The sequence below is a fragment of the Schistocerca serialis genome, chromosome 7 (genome assembly GCF_023864345.2).
Source record: "Schistocerca serialis cubense isolate TAMUIC-IGC-003099 chromosome 7, iqSchSeri2.2, whole genome shotgun sequence".
Lineage (NCBI taxonomy): Eukaryota > Metazoa > Arthropoda > Insecta > Orthoptera > Acrididae > Schistocerca > Schistocerca serialis.
Window position 1 is genome coordinate 573,944,518 of NC_064644.1, and position 13,383 is coordinate 573,957,900.

Genomic DNA, 13,383 nt, shown 5'->3' on the forward strand with positions numbered 1-13,383 from the left:
AATAGAGTAAAACTGAATCCACCGTTGCTATTCAGCTTACATGTTATTCCAATATTTCACCCTCAACAATGTAGATCATTGGTCAGTGGAACGATGAAATTGTCTCTTTGTCCTAATTTACAGCCGTCTCACGAATCACGGAATGTACTGAGCGTAGCGCAAAGGAGTCAACTCACAAAGCCAGAAGAGAACTTACAGTGTCGCAAACATCTAAGTGGTTTGTGTTCATACGTCGTTTACAATAACGACTAGAACCATTACTGGCACTTCACGTAAACGAGAAGATGAAATGCAATACATACTGTGAAAGTATGCTTCCAAACAAGAGAGCAAACGATAATTGTTTTTTACTTACAATTTTTTAGTGACAGAGCGAAGCTACACTTAAATGGAAAAGATAATAAATATAATAGTATGTTACTCATAAAAATGGAGATTGACAGGCGTCTCTGTCGATTGAATTACTTGAGAAAATACAGCAAACAGCAACTATTCATACAGCTTTAATTACGACAAAACGCGTTTCGGGTTTTCACGCATCTTGCATTGGCGCAACACATTGATGCCGCTGCCTTATTTAATACAACGTTTTATGCCGACTGCATTTCAAACGTCGTGCTGCCTTTGATTCTGTAAGTTAGAGCTCCTTTTATGCCTCTGGATGCACAGCACAGAATCCACACACTGATTCAGCCCCGCATTAGCCATGTGACAAAAAGGTAGACTAAAAGTCAGCTGCAAGTTTGAAATGCTAACGAGAAAACGGTTGCGAGCGTGAAGTTATAAACGCATCTTGGTATACATAAAGTTGTGTAAAAAGTGGTTGGTTGCTCCATTTCTTCAAGCATTAGATATAATGTCCACATTTCAGTATTGCAAAATTTTCAAATAACTCTTGAAGCACGATCACCCCAAAAATGAATAACTTTCACATCATGTCATCTAGGCGTCAGCAAGCAGGATGCGGGAGGGGGCAGGAAGCGGCGAAGGAAGGTGAGGATGGAATCTGAGGACATGCTTTCTTTCATTGCAGCACTGTACACTTCCTGGCGGATTAAAACCGTGTACCGGACAGGCCTCAAGCCTAGGAACTTTGCCTTTCGTGGCCAATTGCTCTACCCACTGGACTGTTCAAGCACGGCCCACTGTCCGCCTTCACAGCTTTATTTGCGCCGGTACCTCATCTCATACCTTTCAGAGGTCACAGAAGTTCTCCTGCATACCTAAGGCGTTTGCACTTCTCGAAGAACTCATAGTCACGGCGCTACAAATTCCGCAGTCCTCTTGAAAGGCCGTAAACTGGGAAGGCGAGAAATGCCTTGCTTCTTGCCTAGCTTGTTAAGCCTGTTCTACCAACCAATATGAGGGTGACTTTGGGTAGTATCCCAAATTCATATAACGATTCAAGTCTGCACTTTACCTAACAAATCCGAAAAACTCAGAACGCATTTACGCCAGTGAACATTAACAAATAGAAACTATGAAAGTAATGCAATAAATCCATTAACCTGATCAAACGTGAAGTACTATAAAAAACAGTGTGTTGTAGCAGATGGCATCACAGTTGAAGAAGCTCGTTTTGAAATTTATTCTCTGAGTGTCGTCTTCAAGGAATATTAATCTGGCATTTTTGTTGGTTATTTTTGTTGATATGCAACAGAATTTTCTCAATCGTTCTGACTTTTTTTCTATTCCAGATTTTTAATTCCATTTCATTGTAACACAATGAGAATGTTATTAATTTATGTGAATATTTTATAGCTTTGTTTCCGGACTCTTTGGATATAGCGAATTTAATCAAATGAGAATGTAGTTTCAGATCGCTGAAACAAAAATCTATATTCATATAAATAACATAAAAAGATGAAATTTTCCATACTGTATTGAAATATGCTTACTGTTTAGGTATCAAAGTATTCTATCTTAAAAATACTGAGGGTTATATCAATTTTTTGAGCTACAGTAAGTCTTATATTCTTCTTGGGATAGGACAGGTTTCAAAGTTCACCAAATCGAAACAGACATCAACGTTTAGCTGCCACATGGAAAAATTTCTACGGATGCCCAAGCGTATGACTAACAAGACTGAATCACCTTTTTAAAATAACACTTTACTGATTGGATGTTGTGCGTTTAGCTGTAGAGGGGCGCATTGCACCACTGTTAACCTTAATAGCTACATTCAAGTAATGTAAGTTACACCACACGTGTACGATTCTCTCTCTCTCTCTCTCTCTCTCTCTCTCTCTCTCTCTCTCTCTCTCTCCCCCCTCCCTCACCCCCCCCGCCCCTCTCCCCCTCCTAGCGCCTATCCTGTCGTGGAGTGTCCGCTGGTTTTCACGGTTTGTCAAATTTATTTTTATTTAACTTTGTAGCCGCATGACCTTTGTGTTGACACAGTCGTCTGGGAAGCCGTGTGCACCATTGTCTGTAAATCGCACGAAATTTGTTCCATGTGTTGCATTTTTACTGTTCATGTTTCGCATTTTCTGATTAGGAGGCTTTAACTAAAGAAGTAAAAGCAGCAATGGATTTATTTCATAACTTAGTGTCGACCGTGGGTGGCTGTCAACTTCGCTAGCACTTACAGGGAACCACAGTTAATTGGAAGACTGCGTAAAGCGAGCAGGGAGGTCAGCAGTAGTGAAACAGGTTAAAGATTAACAGTGAGACATATTCCACCAGAAGTCAAAAGCTTAGAGCCGAGGGCTGCCTGCGCTGACACTCCAATGCAAGGGCGGACATGGATAGAGATATCAACCAATGAACACGGGAATCAACGCGTGGAATTACAAAACCCTACCTCCACTACTAACGCACTGGAGAGAGTTGAACTGAGTCTTGGAATACAGATTTCGTTTGAGGTATATTACAGGGCAACTGCATTTCGTTTGATTTCTTGCCCTAACTTACCATTGTATCGGTACTGAGCTACAAATGTCTACACGACAGTGCACATGTCGACGATATGCTCTGAGTGCCTTGTTTGAAAAGAAACTTGTTTCATTCATCGCGATACTTGCTGTTGCTAACGGGACAGTCACCTACTCTTCGCGCTCCTAAAATAAAAATCCTCCGGAAACATTAATTTACCAGCATTAACGTCATGACAGGGGCGCTAGGATAAGCATCTCACTACCGTTAATCGTGTCTTGTCGCTCTGGGCGTCGTCAATCTCTGAAGAGCACCAAATGACAAAACGTGTCTAAGTTCCATGCAACAATTAACAAAGAAACTGCACACTGCACTCGATTGCTAAAAACAAAATTAGAATACTTTCAGTTCAGTTTATTCTGTAAAGGAAAAGACTAATTGCTAACCACAAAATAAAATATATTCCGTAAGTAACTGTACTGCACCTCGTAGAGCTAAAATTGCTAACAGTTTCTTTAATCATGAACCAACTAACTTCAGTAGTCCTAGCCTGGCGCAGATACGTATCGTGTCATTCCAAAGCGGATGAAAAACACAGACGCGACCCTGAATGATGTGAAAGTTTTTACCGTCTGGAACGACACTAGCGCTCCCAACGGCAAGACATCCAGCTGTAAGATTGTTTCTTTTTAGTTTCTTTTCCATTTAATTAACAAAATAGTTACGTTTTGTGTTCCAAGCATTACTAAATTATTGAGATACGTGTACGATTGTGTAAAAAAAATGCCGAATCTCACTTATATAGTGATGTAAGCTACAAATTATTCATGAAAAAAATACTTTCGACTAGATATATAATTGCGGCTTACTTCGCTGAAAGCAAGATAATGTAAACACATGAGAAGCATACACTCGTATTTCTGTTGTCTGTTCGTATTATGGTAGCAAGTTACCTTGACACTTAGCAATTCTTATGTGTTCTAATATTTCGCACAGTCTTACGCTTCACTCGACTTTCTAAGAAACGAAGATTTTCGTAAATGTAATAACTTTTGCTTCAAAAACGATTGTGTTGAAGATTCCTGCCGTTTTTGACTCAGATGTGGCAACAATTTTGGAATTGGTTTCTTCTATGTTGGGAAACAGTTGTAACGCTTTTGGTTTTATTATCATGTCTGTACGGCTTTCCCTTCGGCTACAGTTCTGGTGGATTATTTGGTACATCAAATAAAGCAGGTGTAGCATCCCACACAAGTTTCCTACGTTTCAAATTCACTGATTCGACTGGAAGTGTAACTTGACGCTGGTGAGTAGGTTTACGACGTCTTCCTGCAGGTCATCAGGTCTCCAGCAGGGTACTAGCCATTTTTTGTTTCTTAAAAGAAGACCGAAATTCTCCAATAAGTACGTTACTACAAAATCATAAATAAACTGTCTTGTGATGTACTATTTCATACGTCCCTGGCTCCTAAGCAACCTACAGAAAAAAGCGGTGTAATTTTTTTTTTACTTACAGCCGATTTTTATGGCTCCCTATTGTAAACACTAAGTTAAAAATTAGTGTAAACAATACTATTCGCAGTCGCCCGATATCGTATTCCGAAGTGTAGCTTACTGCCCTCGTGAAAGGCTGTTGTTGTCGTAGTGTGTAACAGAGATGAACAGCAGTGCTGTGACTGTACCTGTTCTACTCTATACAGGGCTAAGACTGACTCAGGCGCGTCTGCAGGTTTTCATGTCCGCAGGGGCAAAGAATTTTCCCCATTCATGTGATTCAGGAAGTTTGAGGTCATTGTTATTTACACATCATTTTCTCCATTTTAGTGCCTAGTCAATGTTATCAATTAAAATTATTGGATACAAGGTCCTCCTTTTATGCAAAACACCGTTTTTTCGTGTGATTCAAACATATTTAAGCATCTCTGTGCCATCATCACTAGGATTTCAATAAAAAACACATACTGAAACATTTTTGGGTCACATAAAAAGGGCCCTTTGCATAACAGGCGGACCTTATATCCAAAAATATTAACAGTATAACTGAAGTTAAAATTTTCTAGGTTGTTAGGCAAGCAATTGACGTTTCGACCCTTCTGTTGGGAACTTGTCCACTGTAGAGGAGCACTGTCAGACAACTGTCGTTTTCTCTTATAAAGGGGAGTTTTTCCGCGCTTGTGCTGGAGAAGTGGAATTATTCGGTAAAAATTTTTGGCTACCATTGGTGGTCCATCGATATTTGATAATAAGATAAGCTTCCCAGCGCTAATGCCGAAAAATGGGAGTACTGACTAAAAACGTTTTTGCTAATGCCAAAGAAGGGAGAGAGTGGTAAAAAAAAGTTTTAGCCAATACCCTCTTCCTCGGCATTAGCGCTGGAAAAATTTTCTTTCTATGCAATAACGAATATAGCTTAAGTAAAATCTGCTTTTACTTTCCCAGATTTTAGGTTTACTCGCCATTTACGCTGGTGCCGTTGTAAGCCCTATTCTTTCAATTAATTATTTTCCTGTAATTTATGGGGCTGTATGGATAACATTCCCCATATTTTGGACTTCCTCTTATTACACGTTATACTGGTTGTTGAACTAACATTATTGGAGAAGACTTTCTTAGATTTACATCATTAGCAAGAATACACATGATTTTGTTTCTTGCCTGCTGTGTCCACTGTTTTTTCTGCCAAAATCGAAATTATTCACTATTATTGACGGGATTAATCAAATAATTTCCTAGTACTTCTGAGCATCCATCAAGTAAAATCATCTGGGATTCTATGAGAAATATGTGTGTCATTTTCACGGGCACTTTCAAAATGTTTCCGCAGTGTTTCGCCACCTGTGCGTACTCTAAACTGTAATAAATCATCAAAACAAGTATTTGAATTTGTTTCTCTTCTAAGACACGTAAGTCATGTAATGCACATAACAGTACGAAAGATATAGCTGATTTCAGCTTGGCGGGATTAGTTTGTAAAGGTACTAATGTCGCAAGATCCTCATAGGGTGGAGAGAAAGTAAGACTTCCTGTTTACTACACACTAGATTTTTGTTTGAAATATCACAGGAAAATGAAAAGTCGCGTATGGACAAATGGGCTACCAAAGTGACTAGCGTGAGGTTTAATTTTGAGAGAGTATGTTTCACTTCATAAAGTAGTCAGGGTAATCAAGGAAAACTTAATCAGTGATCAGAGGGAAATGCTGCTAGCTATGTAATGAAGCGTCAAACAATTCATCTCTTCAAGGCGTAGTAGTTCTGTGCATAAAATATTGTATTGGTCTAGAAACTGTGAAATGCTTTTTTTATGTTGAAAAATAAAATAAATATAAAACTATGAATTAAATTGAAATTTTTCTACTTTCAGTTGATCAATATATTGTTAACAATAACAGAATACCTATCGATACACATTATGTTCTACGGTTTCTGAACAGAGTTGGAAAATAAAAAAAAGGTCAAATATTTTCTGAAACGGTTCGTCTAAAAGTAAATAAGAAAATAAATTACAGAAATATTTGATGCACCTCATTTGCTGTTCGTAATTTCGAGCACCATTCGAAAGGTATGTCAAATGTTTCTCTAATACTCGTACATGTAAACAGGGTGTCTGTACGTATGTGTTTGTGCAGCCTCTCTCTGGATCGATGTCAACCAAATTTGGTACACATATTGCTTGCTATTTGAGAATCAGATCTGGGGGTGAGACCCTCCTAGCTCCTTTAGGAGCAGAGACATTGGTCAAAAACGGATTTTCAACCTCTGACACACATTCTGCGCTGTCCAGCAGCCAGTGTATACGTATGTAGATAGGCGCAGCTAAGCAGAGAGAGGGTGAGGCGCAGGAGACGTATAGTGAGTGAGGAGGGAGATGAACAGAGAAAGGGAGGATGTGGAGGAGGAGGAGGACGAGGAGAAGGAGATGGACAGAAAAGGACATAGATGTAGACAGAGACACGAAAAATGTAGAGAAATGGGTGAGAAGGGGATGGTCAGATATGGGAGGATGAAGTGGATGGGGAGAGAGGGGTTTCAAGGATATTGACAAACAGAGAGGGGCAAAAGGATGTCAGCATATAGTGGCGAGGAGTAGATGGGTGGAGAGGGTGGAGGGGACTTGGCCAGACAGTGGAAAGGAAGAGATTGGTAAATAGAATAAGGAGGAGGTGATAGTCAAGAGAGGGCTGAGGAGGCGATGGTCAAGAGAGGCTGAAGAGGTGATGGTCAGAGAGAGGGAGAGGGAGAGGAGGAGGAAGAGGTGGGCAGGTTCAGGAGGGGTTGGAGGCAGTGGACAGCGACGGGGGGAGTAGGAGGGGTGTGGAGAGAGTGGACAGGAGGGGAGGCTGAACTATGAGAGAGTTCAAGTGGATACTGTCCTGTGTTACCTCGCTAGCTAGAGCACCTTACACTGTCACTCTACGTAAGTAGTGTTGTTATTCAGCAGAGTACAAGAATGACACTCGTCACGATTTTTTTGACATACATACCAAAATTAAAATAATTTTTATACGTGTTGCGCAATAGTATCTGACCACTTTCACACTGTCTAGTATGTAGCAAAAAGTCAATCGTTCTGAGACTAGTCTAGCTTACATGACTTCAACTATTATTCCTAAAATCGGTTAGACACTAGTGATTGACAATGACTTGGAGTCAGTAACGCAATGTAACACCCACAGTTTATGTGGTGACACATGGTACAGTATTACCACTTTTAAGCCAAAGCCTACATAAAGTATTTTATGCAGCAGTAAATTATCCTTTCTAAGATCGAGACACTTTTTCATGTGAGCATTGGTGTATAAATTGACCATCTCCAAAGGCGTGACTTTAGTGTTATCTGTTATTTTAATGTCACCTGACATGCTCGAAAGTTCGTAACTCTTTTATACATTACGAAATCTGAAAAGACAAAACCAAAAAACTCTAGAGTAGTACGGTAACAGGGGTGTCAGCGCATTATTAGGGCGAGTTTCCTATATCAAGGGCAAGCATACATTCTAAGGCATCCCTACCGTTCTCTTTTGATTGACAGGTCCTGAAACTATCGTTCTGCTAAACCTTTTGGGGTTTATTTATGGCCCTCTGGGGATAATCTGTCTGAGAATCCTCCCCCCCCCCCCATCCTTCCCCATCCCACTCGTCCACCCAAACCCTTCCAGAAACCTCCAACCACCCTCTCTCTTCACCAATAGAAGTACACTTTCAGGCCTAAATTATTCAAATACCCCTCCTACTCTATTAATTTCATTGACTAATTAGTTACACTAATCATTAAATCATTAAATAACTTATCCTATCCCACTCCCCATCCTTCCCCCTCCAATCCTCCACCTGGAAATTGCTGGGAAAAAGACTCAGTTGACTGGCTGCTTGGCAGGGAATCGATTGCAGTGTATGGAACATTGTTCAGGTAGACAAACCAATGTGTGGAATATTGTTTACTTAAACAATTTATAGGATAAAAAGCAGTGTACATAATTTAGTATTTATTTAAAGAAATTGGGGGGAAATTGATTGCAGTGTATGTAATTTTGTTTAAATAATTTCTGGTAGACAAGACAATATGTTGAATATTGTTTATTTAAACAGTTAATGAGATGCGAGGCAGTTTAGGTGGAATATAGTTTAGGAATAGTGGGGGAAATTGACTGTAGTATGTGGTATACTGTGTTTTTAAACATTTTGAGAGTGATAAGGCAGAATGAAATATTTAAACAATTGCTGCTCTGTTTTATTCCAGTCACACAAGGACTACTGTCACCATAACTCACCAAACGTAATTACACTGTTAAAAATCTTTCAGTCATGAAGCATGCCCCATCTGCATCTACTGGGCAGGCTGCTTCCAGTATCCCCACATGCACAGGTTCCACAACCGCTGTCAGCTGCTGCAATGCCAGCTGGAAGTCACATTAATCACTGGAGAAAAACGTCAGATAGCAGCAACCCTTTGATATCTCATACGCAAGAAATTCATGTGGAAACAACATGCAGACATGTCCTGTCATCTGCCACTGCTATGGGTCATGGTGCGATCAAACTGCAAACAAATCAGCTTTTACCTGGTAAATCCCCAGATGTGGATGTCTTGGAAATATTCCCTCATGCTATCAGATTGATTGACTAATTAATTAAATCTATATCCCTTGTGTGGGACAGTCTTTCCCTACTTCCTCTGGGTGGATGCTAAAATTGGAATATTTGAATTAGATCCAGCAACCATCTGGTTTCCAAATCTTACTAAGTCCCCCCCCCCCCCCTTGCCTCCTATCAGTGGATACTGGCACAGTAAGGTCATTTGGTACGAAGTCCATTATGGTTGCTGTAGCTGAGAATTTCAAATTTCAGCTTAGTTGCATGTTATGTCCTTAAACAAACTGCAGAGGGCTTTGTTCTAAAACAGTCTGTGGAGAGATTGGATTGGTGTGTGTGGTTGCAGTACCACTATCGGAAACAGTAAACTGATCAATCGGGAATTTGATGGTGTTATTGGGTTTTTAAAGCACTATACAACCCCTAAGTTGGTTTTCTCTCAGCTACACCAGGACGAAGAATGAGCAGGAAGAGGAGGAGGAGGAGGAGGAAGGGGAAAGGGTCTGCCACACAGTAGAACAGTACCAACAACAAATGTCACTACAAGACAGAACCCACTGCGGTGTATTGGAAAGCACGATCCCAGTAGTTGTCATGGCTAGATCTCTGAGTTCACTGAAAACACCGGCACATACAGCCCACTCACCTCCCAATGTCCAAGTGCAGTGCACCCCCCTCCCCCCCTTGTAAACTGCCTGCGCCAACGCTCAGTCCGGAGAAAGGAGAAAGCATCTGCAGTCATTGACAGGCATGTATGCCAGACTACACCACCCCAGCCATGGACCACTCCGGTCGCAGGTTCGAATCCTGCCTCGGGCATGGATGTGTGTGATGTGCTTAGGTTAGTTAGGTTTAAGTAGTCCTAAGTTCTAGAGGACTGATGACCTCAGAAGTTAAGTCCCATAGTGCTCAGAGCCATTTGAACCATTTGAAATATCGCAACACTGAATATAGATGAAGATCGCGTGGTGTGTATTCACAGACCAAAAGTGGGGGCGCATGTTGCCGCCATGGGGGAGTGATTCAGTTAAGGGACGTGGTATTAATCCAAGTCTCTCGCCCCGCTGCTAGATATTTCCCACGCTAACAGACACTATTTGTAACACATTCTATCTCGATACCATGTAGACAGTGTAACAAAGGTTCTGCAATATATCCATGGGATTATAGGTGAATGACGATGATGGTTGATTGCGATGGTTGTGCTATATGAGGAATCACTTAAAAATTCAATGCTAGATTGAAGTCATATAAAATGTACAAAATCCCATGAACACTGCACTGACTTTTCAAATCTGTAATGTTATGCTTTGTGGTAGAAATGCTGTATGCGATTTGGAATCAACTCTATTCATTCAACCACATACTTGTGTTAGATCCTATGGAGACGTCTTTTAATGATTAAAGCTACTGGAAAATCATATTCGTGGCATCCTCATATCTCAAAACAAGGCACTTTATCGAACCCATCTGCAAAGGACGCTATACAGCAAAACTCCAGTGTTGTTTGAAACAGCCCATCCACATCTTTTAACTCTCCCTCAGTCTCTGCTCCGCCCTACCTGCAGCTTTGTCCATGTGATTGGCCCAGTTTAAGTTGGAACTGAGTGTACGTTGGACAGCACAAATTCAAGGACCTTCTGCATCCTGTGGGGAAACAGGGCGAGCTTAGTTAATGTGACAGGACTGTGCTTTAACCACTCGGCAAAACATGGTTTCGCATTTCGCTATTGATACTGTTCAGTGCATACACTCCTGCATTTACGATTTGAAAGGTAGATTATTTCGAAATCATTAAATTAGTATCCTTAGAACTCTGCAAACTGATAGTGTGTTCATTTTACTACTGGAACAGGCTCCTCGTATATGTATTGTGTCGGCTGTAACGTTTTTAAGCTTTATATTACTTTGTTAAGAATAATTCAGAGGTGATTTCTTTTTCTGATTGTTCACATATCTCAGAATGATTGTTATTCAAAATCGAAACTAGCCAGCATGTTTCAACTGTCTCAAGTAAATTGCGGTCTAGACAGTAAATGATGATTTATTTAAATAGATTACGTTAAGATGTCTGTTCCTTTCCTGATAATGTGAGGCTTCACGCAGGTAAAATGATTAAGACATTGAAAAAACTCAGTTCATTTTCCTGTATCACATGTTGCATGACCGAGCGAGGTGGCGCAGTGGTTAGACACTGGACTCGCATTCGGGAGGACGACGGTTCAATCCCGCGTCCGGCCATCCTGATTTAGGTTTTCCGTGATTTCCCTAAATCGCTCCAGGCAAATGCCGGGATGGTTCCTTTCAAAGGGCACGGCCGACTTCCTTCCCCGTCCTTCCCTAATCCGATGAGACCGATGACCTCGCTGTCTGGTCTCCTTCCCCAAACCAACCAACCAACCAACATGTTGCATGGTAGAGGAACCTGTTCTGTTTCGTAGTACAAGATGGGGCGCAGCGTATCAAGTGTGGCTTTCTTGTCCACATGTTATACGAACAGAGGGTGGCGAATTTGCAGTTGGTGCAACAATAGTAATCAAATAAAAATAAAAATTTATTATCAACACAAAGTGCTCCTATAGTTCACTGGACCTACAAAAGATGTTCTAAGTGGTTTTCATGCTTTACTAAATAAATACTGCATCTTTTCAACAGTGATTTACAAATTTTGTCGCCAACCTACCGGGACCATAGGTTTTCGAATTTGATTCGACTCGTTCCTTGAAGTGCTCATCATCACGAATCTTGACGCAATAAACCTCTTTTTGTATACTCCACCCAGAAGAATGCATGCATGTAGTATCTGGGGATCGTAGAGACCATTCAATAGTACCTTGTCTGCCAATCCGTTCCTCATTTCTCTCATAGTAATTCCATAAAGCGGGGCGCACCAACGTTTTGAAATATCAGCTTTTCCTTAACCAGCTGCAGATATTCGAAAAGTGGATTATTGTCCAATTCTAACAACACTACTGGAAGCGTATCTAGGCAACTGACTGCTCCGTTACAAAAAGAAAGCCCGATTGGCCCACCGCTGAACATCACTGCCCATGCACTCATGCCAGCAGAGTTCAACTCCGTCTCCATCAACGTATGGGGACTCGTAGAATCCCAATGGTCACATCTGTGTTTGTTCACTCTGCCATTCACCTTAAAACTGGATTCGTCGTTCCAAATAATGATTTTGTGAAATTTGGGGTCTAGTGAAGCAGGGTATACAACCCGTCGGCTTTGACCAATGATGTCAGAACTGGCCAGAGAGCATTTTTTACACAGATGAAAGAGCTGACAAGACTGTTCAGAAACAAAGGAATACGAGAGACGAAAAATATAGTTGACATATATCAAGGCAAGTAGTATTTTCACGTTAAGGAAATCGCGTGTTTTTATAGTATTATTAATGTGGAAAATGAAGGGGAAAACGGATGGAAATATTCGTAGCATAGAATACCTCACGTCGCATATACATGATTTGTATCTCGAACCTCATTCGAACTGTATTGGTTAACTGAAGTACGGGATACAAGTTTAGCGTACGTCGATTTCTTCGTTTTCGTTAGTATTAATATCTTGTTGTTCAGCTGAACTATATAGGTCAACTGAAGCACGGGATACAAATTTTACATGTGTTTCTTTCGCTTCCGCTACCACTAATAGTCTGTTGCTACGTTGATAGTAGTACTACCGATGGCAGAAGGAGCTACGTACATAATATGTGTATCCCATACTTCCGTTGACCTATGCTGCTAACGAACACTGCTAACGAAAACGTAGAAATGGAAGTACTTTACATTTGTAACCTGTACCTCAGTTGAACTACGCGAAGAGGCAATAAGACGACACACATACAATTTGTATCCCGTACTTCACTATGGACCATAATTTTTTTTCCGTCTTCGATGCTAATAGTATCGACTGCAAGTTATAGTTTTGATCACAGCAGTGACAATAGTATCCCGTTCTTTAGTTGAGCTATATAGCTATGCACAACATTTTTATCCTGCTCTCCAGTTGACATATTTTGGTAAATCTCATCACTGTTACATATGTCGTTCTTTTCGAATAGGTAGTGTCAGTGTAATGGTCAACTGAAGCACGAGATACAAATTTTAGTTGTGTCGGGCGTTTCGCCTTTAATATTGCTAGTACAGATGCGAAAAAATCGTACTGATACTAGTGCTGGGAAACGGAAGAAGAACGACAGCTGTGAAATTTCTGTTACGTACTGGAGTACACGAAAACATACGTAATGGTGTAATACAACAATGAAATACGTCAAAATAGTCAAATGCAGTAAAAAAAAAAACGGAAAACTGAACTTAACCACACGGGAACTTCTTGAAAGAACCGAATCGCCTAGAAAGACATCAACAAAAATCACATACCCACATACACAACAAACAGAACATTACGAAAA

General features: G+C 40.6%; 1 protein-coding gene across 1 annotated transcript in view; it reads left to right on the forward strand.

The window, feature by feature from the left end:
• LOC126413258 (ras-specific guanine nucleotide-releasing factor 2-like) overlaps positions 1–13,383 on the forward strand; it is a 1,992,910-nt gene that overhangs the window by 1,251,975 nt on the left and 727,552 nt on the right. The window lies entirely within an intron of this gene.